Source organism: Spea bombifrons, chromosome 5 (genome assembly GCF_027358695.1).
Source record: "Spea bombifrons isolate aSpeBom1 chromosome 5, aSpeBom1.2.pri, whole genome shotgun sequence".
Taxonomy (NCBI): domain Eukaryota; kingdom Metazoa; phylum Chordata; class Amphibia; order Anura; family Pelobatidae; genus Spea; species Spea bombifrons.
Genome location: NC_071091.1, coordinates 55,597,702 through 55,614,769, shown reverse-complemented (window position 1 = coordinate 55,614,769; position 17,068 = coordinate 55,597,702).

The following is a 17,068-nucleotide window of genomic DNA, read 5'->3' as shown; positions in this document are numbered from 1 at the left end:
TCTCCTCTTCTTCAACAGGTTACTCTATATGCAGCGTTGGTTACACTAAGCTTGGAAGGAACAATCCCTGCAGTGACTTTTCTGTCCAGCAGCGTCTTTGTTTAAGAGGGCAGATAAATAAAAAATGTTGTCATTTTTAGTTTATAGCAGACCTAACCCCTTTGTTGCTACAAACTGAATGGATTTTTGATAGTGTTTCCCATGAATAAGAAAATATCCTTAGAACTGAAGTATTGCTTAAAACAAAAAAAAATACTGCCCCACTCATTACTACAAATAATTGTTTATATATATATATATATTTTTAGGGGGGGGTAGATTAACAAACCAGTTTCAAGGTTATTGACTTAAACATATTCATGCATATTTAGAAGCCTAGTGTATACGTGAATCACAGAGGAGATCTAAAGCCAAGTAGGTCTTTTTGGAATGGATGGGTTGAGCTACCAACGGACACTCGAAGAAAACAAAGCAAGCAGTTAGGCCAGGTGGTCAGGGCAGGCAGAGCTTGAAGACAAGAGCAGCTGGGTCGGTAACTAGAGAGACACAATAACAATGAATGCACACTCACAAGTGAAAACGTGTATCACAAAACCTATGGACACTGTATACAAGGAGCAAACAGGATTTGTGGTCCACTCCACTCTGAGTCCAGTGGTGGCGTGCTTTACACCACTCGATCAATGCTTGGCATTGGTGATGTGAAGCTTGTATTCAGCTGCTCAGCTATGGAAACCCATTCCATGAAGGTCCTGACACACAGTTTTTGTGCTGATATTAATGTCAGTGGGAGTTTAGAAATCTTCAGCTATGGAATCAGCAGAGCTTTGGCGACTTTTACACACCATGCGCCTCAGCACTTAGTGACTCCGCTTTGTGACTTCATATAGTCTTCTGCTTTGTAGCTGGGTTGCTGCTGTTCCTTAATGTTTCCAAAAATACCAGTTGACCATGGAATATCTAGCAGGGAGGAAATTTCACAAACTAACTCTTTGCAAAGATGGCATCCTATCACAGCACCACGCTTGAATTCACTGAGCTCTTCAAAACGACCCATTTTTTCACAAATGTTTGTAAACACAGACTGAATGGCTAGGTGCTTGATTAATTTTATACACCTGTGGCAATGTTGATTAAATTGCCTGAATTCGATATTTATGAAATGTGTCCTAATATCTTTGTCCATATAGTGTATTTAGCTATTCATCAAGCTAACCATGCTTCATACTTGTCAAAAATATACTGTTTTGTTGGAAGAGCATGTGCAACCATGACATTAATTTTGCAATGTGCCTGCGTAAGTAAATAAAATCACTTTACCTTTTGCGGTATGGCACACAGAAAAAAAAAATCAGAACAACATTACTGCATCTTCAAACATTTCAAATGGTCTAGGGGTACTTGTCTTAGGGGCATGTTTAGAGAGACAGCCTTCACAAAAATGTTTTACTGTCATGCGCCGCCACGGCTCTCACCTCTGCCGCTCGCGCCGGCTCGTCCGCCGGCGGCGGTTTCGCCTCTGCCTTCTTGCGTCCTGCCTCCTCGACCTCGGCCGTGCGTCCACGCCGCGGCCCTATTGCCATGTCCTCCACCGCGCACGCGCCAGCACCATGGCGGCGACGTACCAACGGCCCGAGTCGCCCGCAACGATGCACCCGACAACACCCGCCGCACGCAGCGGCGCGGCCTGTGACGTAAGTACCCGTCTCCTTTATAAACCCCATTTTTATTTAGCTTTTGGGTGTGCTGTTTCTTAAACCTAGAATATCTTTGCCTTGTGTACCGACCTTTTTCCTGTTTACCGACCACGATTCTTCTCTGCCTGCCTACGAACACGGACTGTTTAACGTTTTGCACCTGATCTGCCTGCCCTGATCTTGGATTTGTTTGACCTCGCTGCCTGCTAATGCCCTCGACCACGGACCGTCTCTTGAACTTTCTCTAAGCTGTGCTTATCTGCATAGTTGGATCCACCTCGTCTACCTTACACCGTGACATTTACACTACTTTATGACAAACTCCAGGTCACCGGGGGGGGGTACCTGGTTTCGGCAGCAGCAGTGAGGCACCACCTGCTGATGTTGGCAGGGCCACCTGTGATGTCAACATGAGACCCTACCCGCAAAAAGAGCTCCAGCTTCTGGCTATGGACATTTAGGACTGTATATCATCATGATCCACTCATACACTGCAAACATTCTGAGTTTATAGAAATAAAGACTATCAGGGGAAAAGAGGGGGTACAAAGAGGGATTTCCCTCCTAAAGAGATACACTTGGGTTTTATTCATTGCATTTATCTATTTGACAGACTGGCCCCAAGAAGAAAGCAAGAAGCAACATTACATCTTGCGACAAAACAGCATCTGCTTGATAAATGCGCTGTAAAGGATGAAAATCTTAAGACATATCTAGGAGCTAAAACAACAACATACATTGTTTTGAGAAAACACATTGGAAGCCTTTGTTACAAGTTTGATTTATCAATGTGTCCAACAAAGAATGTTGTCCTGCTTGATAAATTGAGAATAAAAGATTAGATGATGTAGCAGTAAAAAAATATATTTTGGTCTGAAAAAATAACTATTGCACATCACAGAATCCCCAATAAAAAAAACAGTGTCTTGCCATTTATGAGACTTAGCCCTGAATAAGCAAGTTTAAAATGCCAATGAAATGACTTAGTGATAACAAAAAAAAACAAGAAACAGTCTGTCTTTAATAAAACCTCCTTCAAACACCAACCAGCTACATATCACATCCCATAAATGTCATTATATTAAAACACAAAACTTTAAGATATTGTTTCTAAAAGTGATGAAAGTTCAGTGGCAGCCAACCTGTATCTCTCACATTTCAAAAACTAGAAAATAAGAAACCCTATAGTACAAATTATATCCTCGTACCTCTGGAAATGCCAACCACAGTGAGATTTTGGCTGGCTCTGCAAAATGCCTAGATGAATCATTAAGTCATTTATTAAAGGCAAACTCATCCATTGAACAAAGAGTTACATGTGGCTGTCTTGGCCCTCCTTGCAGCAAGAACTTACAAAAGCTTGCTATTCCAAATGTGGAATGAAGAGGCCACCAGTTTGTAAAAAAAAAAACAGGATATTTGCTAGTGACTTGAATGTGCATTTTTCACATGAAAATACATATTTGTTACTTCTCAAATAAATGCTTAACCCCCCCATCCCACACACACTCTATCCAAAAGGCAATGCGTATTAATGCTAAGCATCTGCTGCCTATAATATGCTACTAAATTTCAAAATAGAAAAAGGCTCCAGGCACTCAAGGGTTCCATCAGGCAGATTTATTGAAGGAGAAGGACAACAAAGTTTTGACCTCACGATGAGGTCTTTATCAAGTAAATTTCAAGTCCTCATTGGAACCAGAGAGAACATTCTGTCAATCCATCTACTGTATACTTGGAGTAATTTGACTTTCATGTTACCACTTCTTAAAGAGACATGCCAGCTATAATATGCACTTTTACTTAATATACACCCTGTATGCATTTACATTGGTTCTCTACTCTCAATCTACTTGGCTTGATTTACGGCTACACACTAGAGGACTGCATTGGGAGGCAAAAAACTTGCGGGCGCTGGCGGTCTTGCTGGTGTTGCGGGCAGGAGCGGGCGGTGAGACACTGTGCCTGCGGGTCCCGCGCTGCTCCCTTACAGTGTCTCTTCTCTTGCTCCGCCCAGGAACAATGCGGAGTCACGTGATGTGATGTCACTTCCCGTGACTCCGCTGTGTTCCTGAGCAAAGCAAGAGAAGAGACGCTATGAGGGAGCAACTCGAGGGCAGCCTTGCGGGACTGCGTGGAAAATTTGAAGTTTAGGTAAAGAGGTGGGCGTGATTGGCCACATTTGTGGCGGGAGCGGGCGGTATTGACCACAAATGTGGCGGGATTGGGCACACTTGTTGCAGGAGTGGCGAGATTGGACAAAAAAATCAGCAGGAGCGGGACGAAAAAAGCAGTCCTGTGCAGGGCTCTACTACACACACTGGGGCTGTAGTTGGGATGTCCTGTCCCACAAAGATATCACATGAGCTTCTAGAAGGGGAAGGATGCACCAGGGTCCCGCTAACTTTGCAATGCTTTGTAGCTGCCTCCTTTAGCCCATTTAAGTTACAGCCCTGGTTTAGGTAACCAAAACTGGTGCAAAGTGGGCACAGCAAAGGATGCTTTACGCTGCAGTGCTGGAGTTGCAGACTTGTATAAGAGTGTATGGATGTTTCTCCTTAGAGGTAAATTATGCATATTTAAGTACTACAAAAAAACTACAATGTTGCTCCTTTATTGGTGGGGCTACACTAGAAATCAGACTTTGCTTCAGTCTTGATAAATACAATTTTAAATTAAGTGTTAGCTTTTTTACTGCCCTTTTTTTTATACCACTGTAATGTGTGTTATATACTCATCATCTACAGAAACGGGTCTGTAATATGAGTTTCCTCACTTGGATGACAGTTCTATTTATCACAGAATATCTCTCCCAAGGTGTTAGTAGGTCGTTGAAATCTCTCTATAAGACTAATTACACTTTAGGTCTAATTGAGCAGAAAAAAATAATTGCTCTCATGTCTCTAGTAATCGTATGAGGAAATTAGTGGTATTCTAACATTGCCCCAAAACCTAGTTTTGTGCATGTTTGGTTAACTAACAAAAAGATACACTTCATGGACAGGTTTAAAGTTTAAAGTCCCAGGTAGCTTTACCAAAGAAAATGTATATTAAAAGTACTTTATGAGTATTATTTATATATCCTTCACTGTACACTGCTCACTCGGTCAGGAGATGTATTCAGCTGAACACATCTCCTGCACACCAAATAGCTGGGGTGTGGGGAAAGGAGAAAATGCAGAATCCCCTATAAATCTGTTAGGGGAACATCACGAAAATCTAAAGAAACCTCTCAGCTATCATATGTGTTAAAGTGCATATGATTAGCGGACTGTCCCTTTAAGATCATGTTCCATAACTAAGAGGAGTGATCACCTCTAGCATGTAGGAATCACTAAGCTGGATTCTCCATGGTGTGGTTTCTTCACTAAACAGGGAGTGAGATGAAACATACTATTACGCAGGGCCAATTTCCCAATTTTTCACAGAAAAATAAAGCTGTTTGAACATTTACAATATAGATACAACTCACTGTTAAACAGAAACTCATTATTTTTGTTAATCATTATTCAGATTAAAAAAATATAGGTTGCTTTTCTACAACAGTTCTAGTTGTGGACTAATATGCAGCTGTGTGGCATTACTGTGTGTGTATGTGTGTGTGTGTGTATGTAAACGGTTGAACCTATGTGGGTGAAAGACTGCTTTATTTAATACATTTGGTTTCCTACACATTTTCAAACATACCTACTTCAATTAAACTATACAAAACTTAAAAATCCACAATGTCAGCCAAAAATATCTAATACCAGTATTAAATATTTTAATATAATTAATATTTCACACATAGCATTATACAAACAACCTCCCTCCCTTATGCACCACCATTTCAGCAAAGTAATTGCAACCACTTTTCATTTCCTATAAGCTAACCAAAATCAAATCAATAATAAAAATAAATATGAATATCTGACAAGGCCTTGAGGTTTTTTAGTTCCTGTAAAAAGTCCTGTGATTTCTTCTCTTAGACCAAACAATAGAAATAGAAAACAAATTGCTGGTTATAGTGTGACCTCTGCACATAAACACAGCATGTAGCCTGAAAGTACATGATGGAAAGTGAACACAGAGCAGTGGGTAATGATGAAGAGGGAGAGTTACAATACCAGCTCAGTCTAGATTTTAAACTCGTTTAAGGTTATGTCACCAAAATCACAAGAACAATATATCTATCTATCTATCTATCTATCTATCTATCTATCTATATATATATATATATATATATATATATATATATATATATAAAGACATGTGCAAATGGGCCCCAAAACTACCGTATTTGCTCGATTATAAGACGACCCTGATTATAAGACGACCCCCCAAAATCTGAATATTAACCTAGGAAAAAAAGAAAAAGCCTGAATATAAGACGACCCTAAAGGAAAAGAGTTTTACCAGTAAATGTTAATTCATGTAAACTATTTTTTTAAATAAAAGCTATGATTGAGAAAAATATTTTTTTTGTTTTTATTTCCTTGTATTTTCCAACCTGTCCCCCAGTTACGCACATCTGCCCCCAGGCTTGCCACACCAATATGGCACTGTGGCCCATGATATGCCTTTTAACCCTCTATATGCCACTGTGCCCCATGGTATGCCTTTTGACCCTCTATGTGCCACTCTGCCTCCAGAAATGCCTTATACCCCTATATCCCATTCTGGCATTTAGGGGGTTAAAATGCATATTATGGGGCAGAGTGGCATATAGGGAGGTATGAGGCATTCCAGGAGGCAGAGTGGCATTAAGGGAGTTAAAAGGCATTGTATAGAGTACTCTGCCTCCAGAAATGCCTTATACCCCTATATGCCACTCTGGCATTTAACCCCTTAAGTGCCAGAGTGGCATATAGGGGTATAAGGCATTCCAGAAATGCCCTATGCCCCCATTTAACACACACACACACACACACACTTACCGGTGCTTCCAATTTCCTGCTGTATTGCCGGGGCAGCGGGTTGACGTCGCCTTCCGCTGCAGCCGGAAGGAGGTGGAGTTGGCAGCGGGGGTTTGTCTGCGTCCGTCGCATACCTTCCCCGACTGTCAGAGATCAGCGTGCCCCGCACCGGTGCCGCACCAGTGCCGGGAACTCTGATCTCAGACAGCCGGGGAAGGTATGCGAGACGGACGCAGACAACTCCCGCTGCTAGCCACACCTCCTTCCGGCTGCAGCGGACGTTGTCTACGCGTATCGCGTAGAAGTCAACCCGCTGCCCCGGCAATACAGCAGGAAGCACCGGTAAGTGGCGGGGGGGGATTAAATGGGGGGGGGGAGTCAGGAGGATCCAGGTCCCCTGCAGCGGTGCGGGGGATCTGGATCATAGTCTCATAATCAGGCCTCTATTTGAGGTCTGATTGGAAGACGACCCCGATTAGAAGACGAGGGGTATTTTTCAGAACATTTGCTCTGAAAAAAACCTCGTCTTATAATCGAGCAAATACGGTATTTGTTTTGGCCCTTTCTTTTAAGGAAACAAATTATGTTCCCTGCCCATTCATTTTGGCTAAAAATTTGGGAATGAAATTCGTTCACTCTCGCTTACTCTCACACTCTCATTTTTGTTCACTCTCTCCACACACTCTCTAAGTGTTTCCCTACCTTCTCTGCCGACCACACCAACTTCTGCCAACCACTTTCACTTGCACATCCTTTTCTGTCTTCTCCCTTCTCTTCTATGTTCGCCCGCATCTCACCAGACACAACCTGACGGGAACTTCCACCAAATTGGCGGCTCTTCCATTGATGTTGTGTACCCCATCGTCCTATTTGTTCAAAAAAGTTTATGATGCTTTCTGTAATGTCCCCTCCCCCAAATGGAGGATATACATGAGAGCAGAGGATTTTTGTGTATTTATTTACCAAGAGTTCCAATATTAGTAGAGGGTGCTCTATATGTGTGTATGTGGGGGGGGGGGCTGAACACACAAAGTAAGATAGTTACACACACACACACTAAGCTCCAGGAAATTATGTCATATCCAAGCGCTCAGACTCAGGGAGCATGGCACTATGACCCACTGGTATGCACAGCCTGGGGTGGGTAGGACAATCGAGCCCTGCAATGCAGAGGTTGCAGTAGCCTCAATTATGCCAGTGAATCCAGAGGAGGAACCCTTCTTGTAAACTTGCTTTAGGGCCCAAAGCTCTTTAATCTGGCCTTGGCAACCATACTCAAATTGTGAATTCTGCCTCAGGCCCTCCATTCTGGAGGCTGTATGTGGAACGGCAAGCAAAGCCCAAAATATTTAAAGCAATGTATTTTCTTCCCTGCCTCCAGCAACGGGGGAGAATCCACAGCACAGATCTAAACATGGTTTGCTACTCTAGTTATAAAGAAGGCAGACCTTTCAAACACTCTGATAACTAGATTTCATAAGATAACATGGAAATTAGATAGCTTTTTTTTCCTGGCTGCAGGGTTTTCACACCACTCCACCTAAATCTATTTTGTGATAAATTGTTGCATTATCATGACTACAGAGATACCGTGATGGTTTTAAAGAAAGTTATTAACTAGGTCAGATAATAAAGCATAAGCAATTTGCAGACTATAATTTGTTTCTCAGATTTCATGAGCCTGTTTTTTTCTGATAATGTAAAAAAAAAAAGAAATAGAACATAAAAAATAACCAGCCCTTGATTATTGCTCCCGCTGCACACGCATAGCTGTAGCACAAATTGATGTGTTCCTATCCCCTTTACTGAGCAGGACTTGTTTGCAGCGTATGCTCAGTATAAAACATTATAAGTCTCGTGATGTGTTAACATACTGTACTAGGAGTGGTAATGATTGTTACATCTATATACCCATATCCTTTTTTTAAAAAAAGAACAGATAAAAATGCTAATTTTCCGACTCACCGATTGGACAGTGCACCAGCATGAAAAAATCTGCCGCACAAAATTGTGGTTCAGTAATTTACTTTTTTAGAAGTGTTTTAATGTGGATGACAAAAACAAAGAAAGAGCTCTTTTATCATGGCTGAAATACTGTAAATGGTATCCCGCTTGAGCTTGGGAAGGTAATGTTGCAAAGAAACTGGTTATCTACAGGATACAAGGCAGATAACGTTAATAGAAATAAGGTCAACGTTTGAAGCATCTTAAAATAATAAAAATCCAAGGGCAGCTTAGAAGATCTATGTCTGGATAAAACAAATACAAGTGATTCTCTTTCTATTTATTTGTTGTAGAGTTACCAATGTCAGTGACTGATCTGTTTCTTAGTACATATTTTATGCTAATGCTCTTTCGAGTTCTGAGCCAGACTCACACGTGCCACCATGGCCAATAGTGGGTAGTAACTCAAAGAAGGAGATGAGCGGCACGGAGACAGCTATTGATATTAAGATAAGTAAAGAAACGCACTGGGAAGTCTAGCGAGAGCTACAGAGAATGTGTATGGAATGTAAATGGCCATAAAGAAAAGACACACTGGGGAAGAAGCATTAGACAAATGATATTGTGATGGTGAAATCTTGAAGGATCAGAGACACGGAATTGAAAGCACTGTTTAGAAAAAAAAAAAAAGAAACTATAACATGAAAACAGCATCATTATCCTTGAATTTATGAACTTTGAAAAAAAGCTAATGATACCAAGTAACATACTGGAAATTTCGAGAGGGTATTGCGACTCTTAATGGAAATGATAAAGATAAAACTACTATGACAACGGTGACAGCAGTGGTTTTACACCAACATCTTAAACACGTACACACTGGTTCAAATCTGCTCTTCACTGCCCTACAGTCTTTAGAAGTACTGGCTGTGAATAGTATATATTGTGTGCCTTTTAGCTGTAGTATAAAGGCTTTTTTTATTTTCTGAAATAGGGTTCTATTACATTGCATTAGTTGGATTTGGAAACAATAATCCCAAAGGAACAGCTCTTCAGAAGCATTCTTTATTCTAGCTGTAAAAAATGTAGCAAACAAACAGGGGTTGTTGGCAAAGAAACCATCATTTGTCTAAATATAAAGGATTGTAGATCCTGCCATCTTTTGTTTACTTATGTAGGATATGTACATTTACAGCATCTAAAGTAAAAACCAAACTTGTTTTTTGGTGTATAACACATTTTTAATGTAGATTTCTCGTGAAACATAAATACTACATCCCTTGCATGTTTTCCTCTAAAAAATATACAAAATCCATTGAAAATATGTCTGTCGCTATATTGTCATAAATCAATATTTTCCTAGAACCATTTGCAGATTGAAATATTTAAATAAACTGAAGTTTATGGGTTCTTGGTCCTTAAGGAAATGTCAAACAAAGCAGATCTTCAGACAAAAGCATGCTCTGGTCAAAGGGACCATACATTGTTGCGAGTAGGTGGTATTAAAGGTAGCCCATGTGTCTCAAGGCACAACCGAGCATGGACTCTTGGGATACAGGGGTTGAGAAATACAGGGTTGCCCATTGGACCTCTGTTAGATGGAAGGTAAAGTTGGTTGATTCATGTTTGAAAGTCTCTTAATTGTTGTTTTAAGGCTACCTTATATATAAAATAAACTATGCTCTATCCTAATTCATGTATGTGGTTGCCTACTTTGAGGCTAGGGCAGGGCAGTAGGACAAGCGATTTTAGGCAGGAGGTCAATACGCAACATTTGTATTGTATTTTTTGGCCAGAATCATATAGTGAAGATTTGTCACCTTTATGCTACATACTATTAAATATTGATTCAATGATTTGTTCTTGGCATTTTGCTAATGGTCATTTGAAGCCATACCCCCCCCCCAACTAAAGGATATCACAAACTAAAGTCATTCCTTAACCAGAAACTAAAACGAGTGTGTGATGTTGCAAGAATCTCCCTGCCAGTTACTGTTGTCTAAAGTCTGAGTTTCGGATCCCAGCAGTTTTCTGGTTTAACAATTCTTAAGGATCACCGATTACCTAGGATTTGCAGAAATCACAGTTAGAGAGCATTGTGATAATCCCTAAATCCAGGGCTAATACCAATCTTGATTACTACTTTGATAACCATTTAAATAAAGGTTGAACTAAAGTTATATGCAACTTATGTGTATTAAATCAAGAGTCTGTGTGTTTTTGCACAAGAAATGAAGGCCATTTTATTGTGCATAAAAACATAACATACATAAAAAAAGTATGCAAGTTTAAGTATCTGAAACAAAAGCCCGCATTTTATAAAAAACATATTTTTATGAATTTTTCAAAAGTAAAGTAACATCTAATGTAATTTCCTAATATATTGTGCATATAAAAACAAATGAGGTTGACCTTTTTCATGCTTGGGATTACCTTCTCTACTTTAGGTTCCATCTCAGCAATTTTCTTCAAAGAAAAAAAAAAAATAGATCAGTACATATTAGACTAGCGATGGCCATCTTTACTCACGTGTGCATAGAGCCATTCCGACTGAATGTCACTGATGAGGTCTGTAAAGGCCAAACTGTCAGGGGCTGTTGCTTCTCTCTTGCCATAGAGGAGAGGAAATCTACCTTACTATTGTGAGTAAAAATTTGAAGCACATAGCCTGCCCTACGCACCATTGGGCTGGATGTTAAGATGACATCTATTCTTAGTTGAGCTAGTCTCATACCTTTTCTACCTTTTGGGGTTCTCCTCAAGTGTAATGGTGAGTCCTAATATGTGACCTTCTTTCTCACTTATTCCTAGATATATGCCAACTGCACCCCATTGATGAGGTAAATAAAGGCTGAAATGTACATCTGGGAGTCCTTAGTCATAGGGAGTCATAGTTTACTTCTCTGTGTAAAAGGTTAATGGTTGCAACACCGACATGTACCACATTCATAAAATACAAAACCCTTACTTTATCAGTTGGTTCAGCTGTGAAAGAACAATATGAGCTATTGTTCCCCACTAACTTTTGTTGCAATACTAAATGAGAGTTACAGTTATAAAGTTTTACATACAATATTCAGATTCAGATGATTTCCTTTGTCAAATGATAATAAAGCGTATAAGAAATACTTCAAGTGAAGCACTGATAAACAATGTGGCACAAATTTACCACAACGATGTCTAGGTTCTTAATCAAATGCTCTCCTTATCTGGCTATGATCTTGCTTTCTCCAGCAAAGTCTGGAAACATTTTTGTCTCTTCTGCTCATTAACCACAAGTTATTTATTCTGTTGACAGTTAAAAGCTTGAAGTTTGTTTTCCCTATGTGCAAACGTCCAGGTGGAATCTGTTTATGCAGTGACTTGGAAGAAGCATCTAATTCAAGTACTATGAAAACCACACAACTATTTTTAAACGTGTGTATCCGTAGTTCTTTTAAGCTTGTAGCGCACAACCCGTTAGAAAAAAGATTAACCCCTTAAGGACAATAGGGGTTTTTACTCGTAGTATATTGTGGGACAATGGCTCTTTTAACGTTTTTCAGTGTTCCTGTTTAGCTGTGATTTTCTTCTTTCTCATTTCGTGCTCCCACACATATTATATATTGTTTTTTTCAGGACAAACAGGGCTTTCTTTAGATACCATTAATTTTATCATATCATCTAATTTACTATAAAAAAAATGATAAAATATGGGGATTTTTTGTTAAAAAATTACTTTTTCTCACTTTTTAAACAGAAAACTTTTACTCATCTGCAAAAACGAATGAAAAAACCTACTAAATAGATTCTACTATTTGTCCTGAGTTTAGAAATACCCAATGTTTTTATGTTTTTTTGCTTTTTTCTGCACGTTATGGGGCAATAAGTAGAGGTAGCGTTTTGCCATTTCAAAACCTTTTTTTCCAAATCTGGTAATTCTTCCCCCCATGTGCCATTTCAGGTATCTTTGAAGCCGGCCAATGAAATTTACCCCATCAAATCATATATTTTTAAAAACTAGACACCCCAAGGTATCTGAAATGCTGGTATTTTAACCCTTTCAATGCACTAATTTTACCACTACCCTTTGTGAAACTTTATGGTAGTAATTATTTTTGTATTTTTTTCACACATGTTGTATAAATTTATCGCTCCTGGTATATGTCCGTGTCACACAACACCCCAATATGTGTTCAGTAACATCTCCTGAGCGCAGCGATACCCCACATGCATGGGTTTGTAGGGTTATTTGGGAGGTAAAAGGCCGCCTTTGTGAGGTGTGTATTTTTTTGCCATTTAGACATCTGCCCCATGTCCCATATTTGGGACATCTTTGAACCCGGCCAATTCAATTTACCCCATCAAATCATATATTTTTTAATACTAGACACCCTATGGGCATTTGTAATGCCAATATTTTAACTCTTTCCATAATGGAATTTTTGTAAAGATATTAGGACATATTTTGTAAAAATTTTAGGACTTGCTTATTAAAAACTTTTTTTTTTTGGTGACAGTGGGGATTTTTACATGTTACCATATTTTTGACATTTTTTTGAAACATTTTTTAAATTTTTTTTTTAATTTTTTTTTTTTTTTTTTTTTTACTAGTCACTCTCACTAGTGAGCTGGGCTCCATTGACCTTGCATGGTTGGATGCAGTACCTGCATTCAACCTGCAGGAGGAGCTCGAGAGTTCTCAAGAGGGTCTGGATAGACCCTCTATGAACTCATTTCTATTGTTAATGCCATCCTGTGAATGACGGCAACGTCATTCACAGGATGGCACTTGTGGTTGCTCCTCGGAGCAATCACAAGGCGATCGGGGGTCGGGGGGGTTGTGTTGCTACATGCCTCGATATCGAGGCATGTCAGCAACACAGTTTATGCTTAGGAAGCGATTCATATCGCTTCCTAAGCAGTTTTAGCCGGGCGCCGCCGCGATCTTTGATGATCGATGCGGCGGCGGCCATTTTTCTTCCGGGGAGGGCTGCCGAGGGCTGCCCTCCCCGGATCCACGGTCAGCCTCACTTGTGAGGCTTCCGTGGATGCTGCAAAGCCGCCGATCGCGGCGAAAACGCCGCGATCGCGGCGCTGCAGCTATTTAACGGCAGCCCGTACATGTACGGGCATTGTCGTTAACCCGTTGCACGGCAACCCCGTACATGTACGGGGATTGTCGTTAAGGGGTTAAATAAGCCTTAGGTTATTTATGGGAGTTGGATTCTCCAACTAGGCTTAGTGTCTTCCTATGTTTCATGCATATGGTCATTTCTTGATAAAGGTCCAGAATCACATGACTAAACATTGGTGTGTTGCAAAGATAGGCTTTTATGCGTAAGGCCCGTGAGTATCTGAGGACTTGTTTTCTTTACATTACTGGCCTTCACACAGTACCTAGCCATTATTTTCATTATTTCCATGCCATCAGATGCTTAATATCTGTATGCCTCTATCTAAGAACATTACAGAAAACTCACATAAAATCAGTGCACTTTGTTGTAATATTGTTGAAAATGTTTTATTCCACAGATAAAGTATATCGTATGTTAAATAGACAAAAATCTCTCATTTACAAATCGATTTAAGTGACTCAGCCCGACCTACAGTTAAGTAACTCATATTAAATTAATTAAGGTAAATTACTTACAAAAGCATAGTTGAGAAGACATGAATTTAGAAATTGTTCTTACAGGTTTCTACGAGTTAGCTTACCTAGAAAGGTTCGTATGAACTTTCCATAGCATAGAAAATATTTTTAAATGATTATAAATATACTCAAAGTATAGTGCCATGAAGTTAATTAGAAAAAGTGTAAGTACATTACTTAAAGTATCCACGGTGGGCACATCAAATAAAAAACCTTTCGATAAACCTGTGTGTTGTTAATTATTTTTATTGCTACTGTATCGAACCCTTACTGATTTTATGAACCAAATTTGATTTGGGACCTAAAATAAAGAATTTAAATTGGGTTCCATGTCAATCTAAAAAACTAGACATATTTCTAGAGAAACAGACAGGGGTTATAAGAGTAGTTTGAGACAAAGCCAATCTGAACCCAAGTGAATCAAACACTCATTTATCGCTGTGTCTAAAGAGGTCAACATGGTCATGGTCTGACTTGCTTTGGCTCTGCCTATAGCAGGGATTGGCAGAGTATTTCTTGGATGCCTCCTGGTAAATAACACACAGTTTCTCCCTCTTTGTCTCCAAGCAGCCATTAACTCTTGGCTTACCCGACACCATACACTGACATTTACACCAATAACACATGCTTTTTTATTTTACTGAAGGAATAGCCAAGGCCAATGACTGACTAAAGTTCTGTCTCTACATCTGGAAAATTGGCAGACTAGATGGGATGAATGGTTTTTATCTGCCATCAAATTCTATGTTTCTATCCAAAGTGAAGGAGTGTGCGTGCACAGACAAGAGGAGGAACCCATCAAGGCAAAGGAGGGGACAACCCCAATAGTCAATGTCACATACAGGAACAGTAACATAAACTGAAACAAGAAGGAATCAGGCAGAAGCCAAAATTAATCACAGGAAAAAGGCAGGGAGGTACAACGAGTCCATGCCAAATAAGCACAAATTAGTCTCAGAACCACAGAGGGGCTAGAGTTTTGGGCAGCCATGAAAACACACTAAAATCTTAGAAAGCCATCTACTTATAGGTCTGACAATTAGTCCCCACCAGTAATGGGCAAGAGACTAGAACACTCCGTGCTGGTAAGATAGTACAATAAACAACTATGTCCTGAGTTCAAAATACAATTCATTGTAACACAATTGTGTGTATGCAAGTTAAGATTTTTATGCTAGTTCTTATGCTTGTTGGCTTTAGTGAATTTGGAAGGGTTTTTTGATGATACTAAAGCACATTTTTTAACAATATAAAAAATAAATACCAAATGTAGCTTTGGCAAGTAATCATAAATAGGAATTTGTCTCATCTAGTATGATTTTTCTACCAGCTGTAACCACACTCCTCACTGGGTCCTTGGGCTTGTGTTATGTATACGATAGCCTTCTATTTACATGGATGATTATATTCTCTCACTGAATTGTGCTATTGTTTTTCTCGATAAAAAACAGCTTGCCTGTGATTTTGCTTTTAAACTTTGATTATATTGATGTGACTTGTCTACCATGGCATCGCCTAACTGATCAGGAAGAATGGCCTGCAGGCTGAAGCTGAATAACACATCTTGTCTCCCTTTGTCTTAGAATCCTTTACTCCATCTGGTAGGATGCATGCAAAGATCTAGTATTCAGAAGGCAAGTCCTGCCTAAGCATGCTAGAGTCATAGGTAGCCCATCCACCGCCAATGAATACACCTTCTATACAACAGCGGATATATTGAAATACATTAAACAACGTCTTGCTTTTTTCAAGTACACATTTCTGGAAATAATGATTATAATAGGACAATAAAATATTTGTTAGGCCACCCTTGTAATGATCTCATCATACGTTATTGATACTAAACAGATTACATGCATTACTATATGAAACCTGTAAACATGATAAATACTTACCTTAAGGAGAGAAAGCTCAATGGCCAAATTATGCTAATTCCGATCAGTATATTTAAGGGTATTGTTTACAAAATTGCATTAATTTCTTTGCTATACAAAGCTTTGTTTTCCTTTATGATTCAATCATACATTCCTAAGGCATTGCTATTAAATTTTATATGTATTAAGGGCTCTAAGCATATAAAATGTATTACTAGGCATGTATTCTACATCTTAGAAAATCACATTACTTTCAACAAACGAAAGAACATTACATTTGGAAATACACTTTGTCATTCCAGTACTTCAGTGGTGTTAACAGTAAAGATTCTGTCATTCCGTTTTTGTATTTTTTACGGGCCTGAAGAGCAAATGTTAATGTCTAAGGTGGTTTGTCTTAGATAATTCAAATCATTTTTGATAGGTACTTCTAATTATCATATGTCAATCTACAAAGTTGGTTTGAGAAATTTGACCTTGTGGCTTATTCAGATTCCATGAACTGAAGGCTGACAGGATACGTGCACACGATCTTTAATAATCAAGGAAGAGAAGCTCTTTGAGCATTGACTTGGATGAAGAGGAAGATTAAAAACGGTTGCAGAGTTCCGCCTGAGTTATTAGCTGTCAGTACGTTGTAAACATGACTAACAGATAATGGAATTAGGTTAGCTGAGCAGAAATCATTTAGACGAGCCAAACATTTCTCCCCCATCATTAAATGTATCCTAGGAGAGAATAACATCTCTGTGTATGATTTTGGGAGATGGAGTGGGCTGTGTCGGTGTTGGAAATAACATCCTCGCTAGCAGGCAGGCTGGCCAGCTTTCATGTTTTAAATAAAGACTCAAAGCAATATACGAAAGACTAGCGCTGGGAAAAAAAGTTGGAATCTAAATTTTGTTTTCTCATTTTTTAAACAACACTTTATACTGAATATGGATGTGATCATCATCCTCAGGTTTCTCTGGTAGCTAACACATTTATTTTCATGAGCTCATCCCTTACGAAAAAATTACTGCAGTT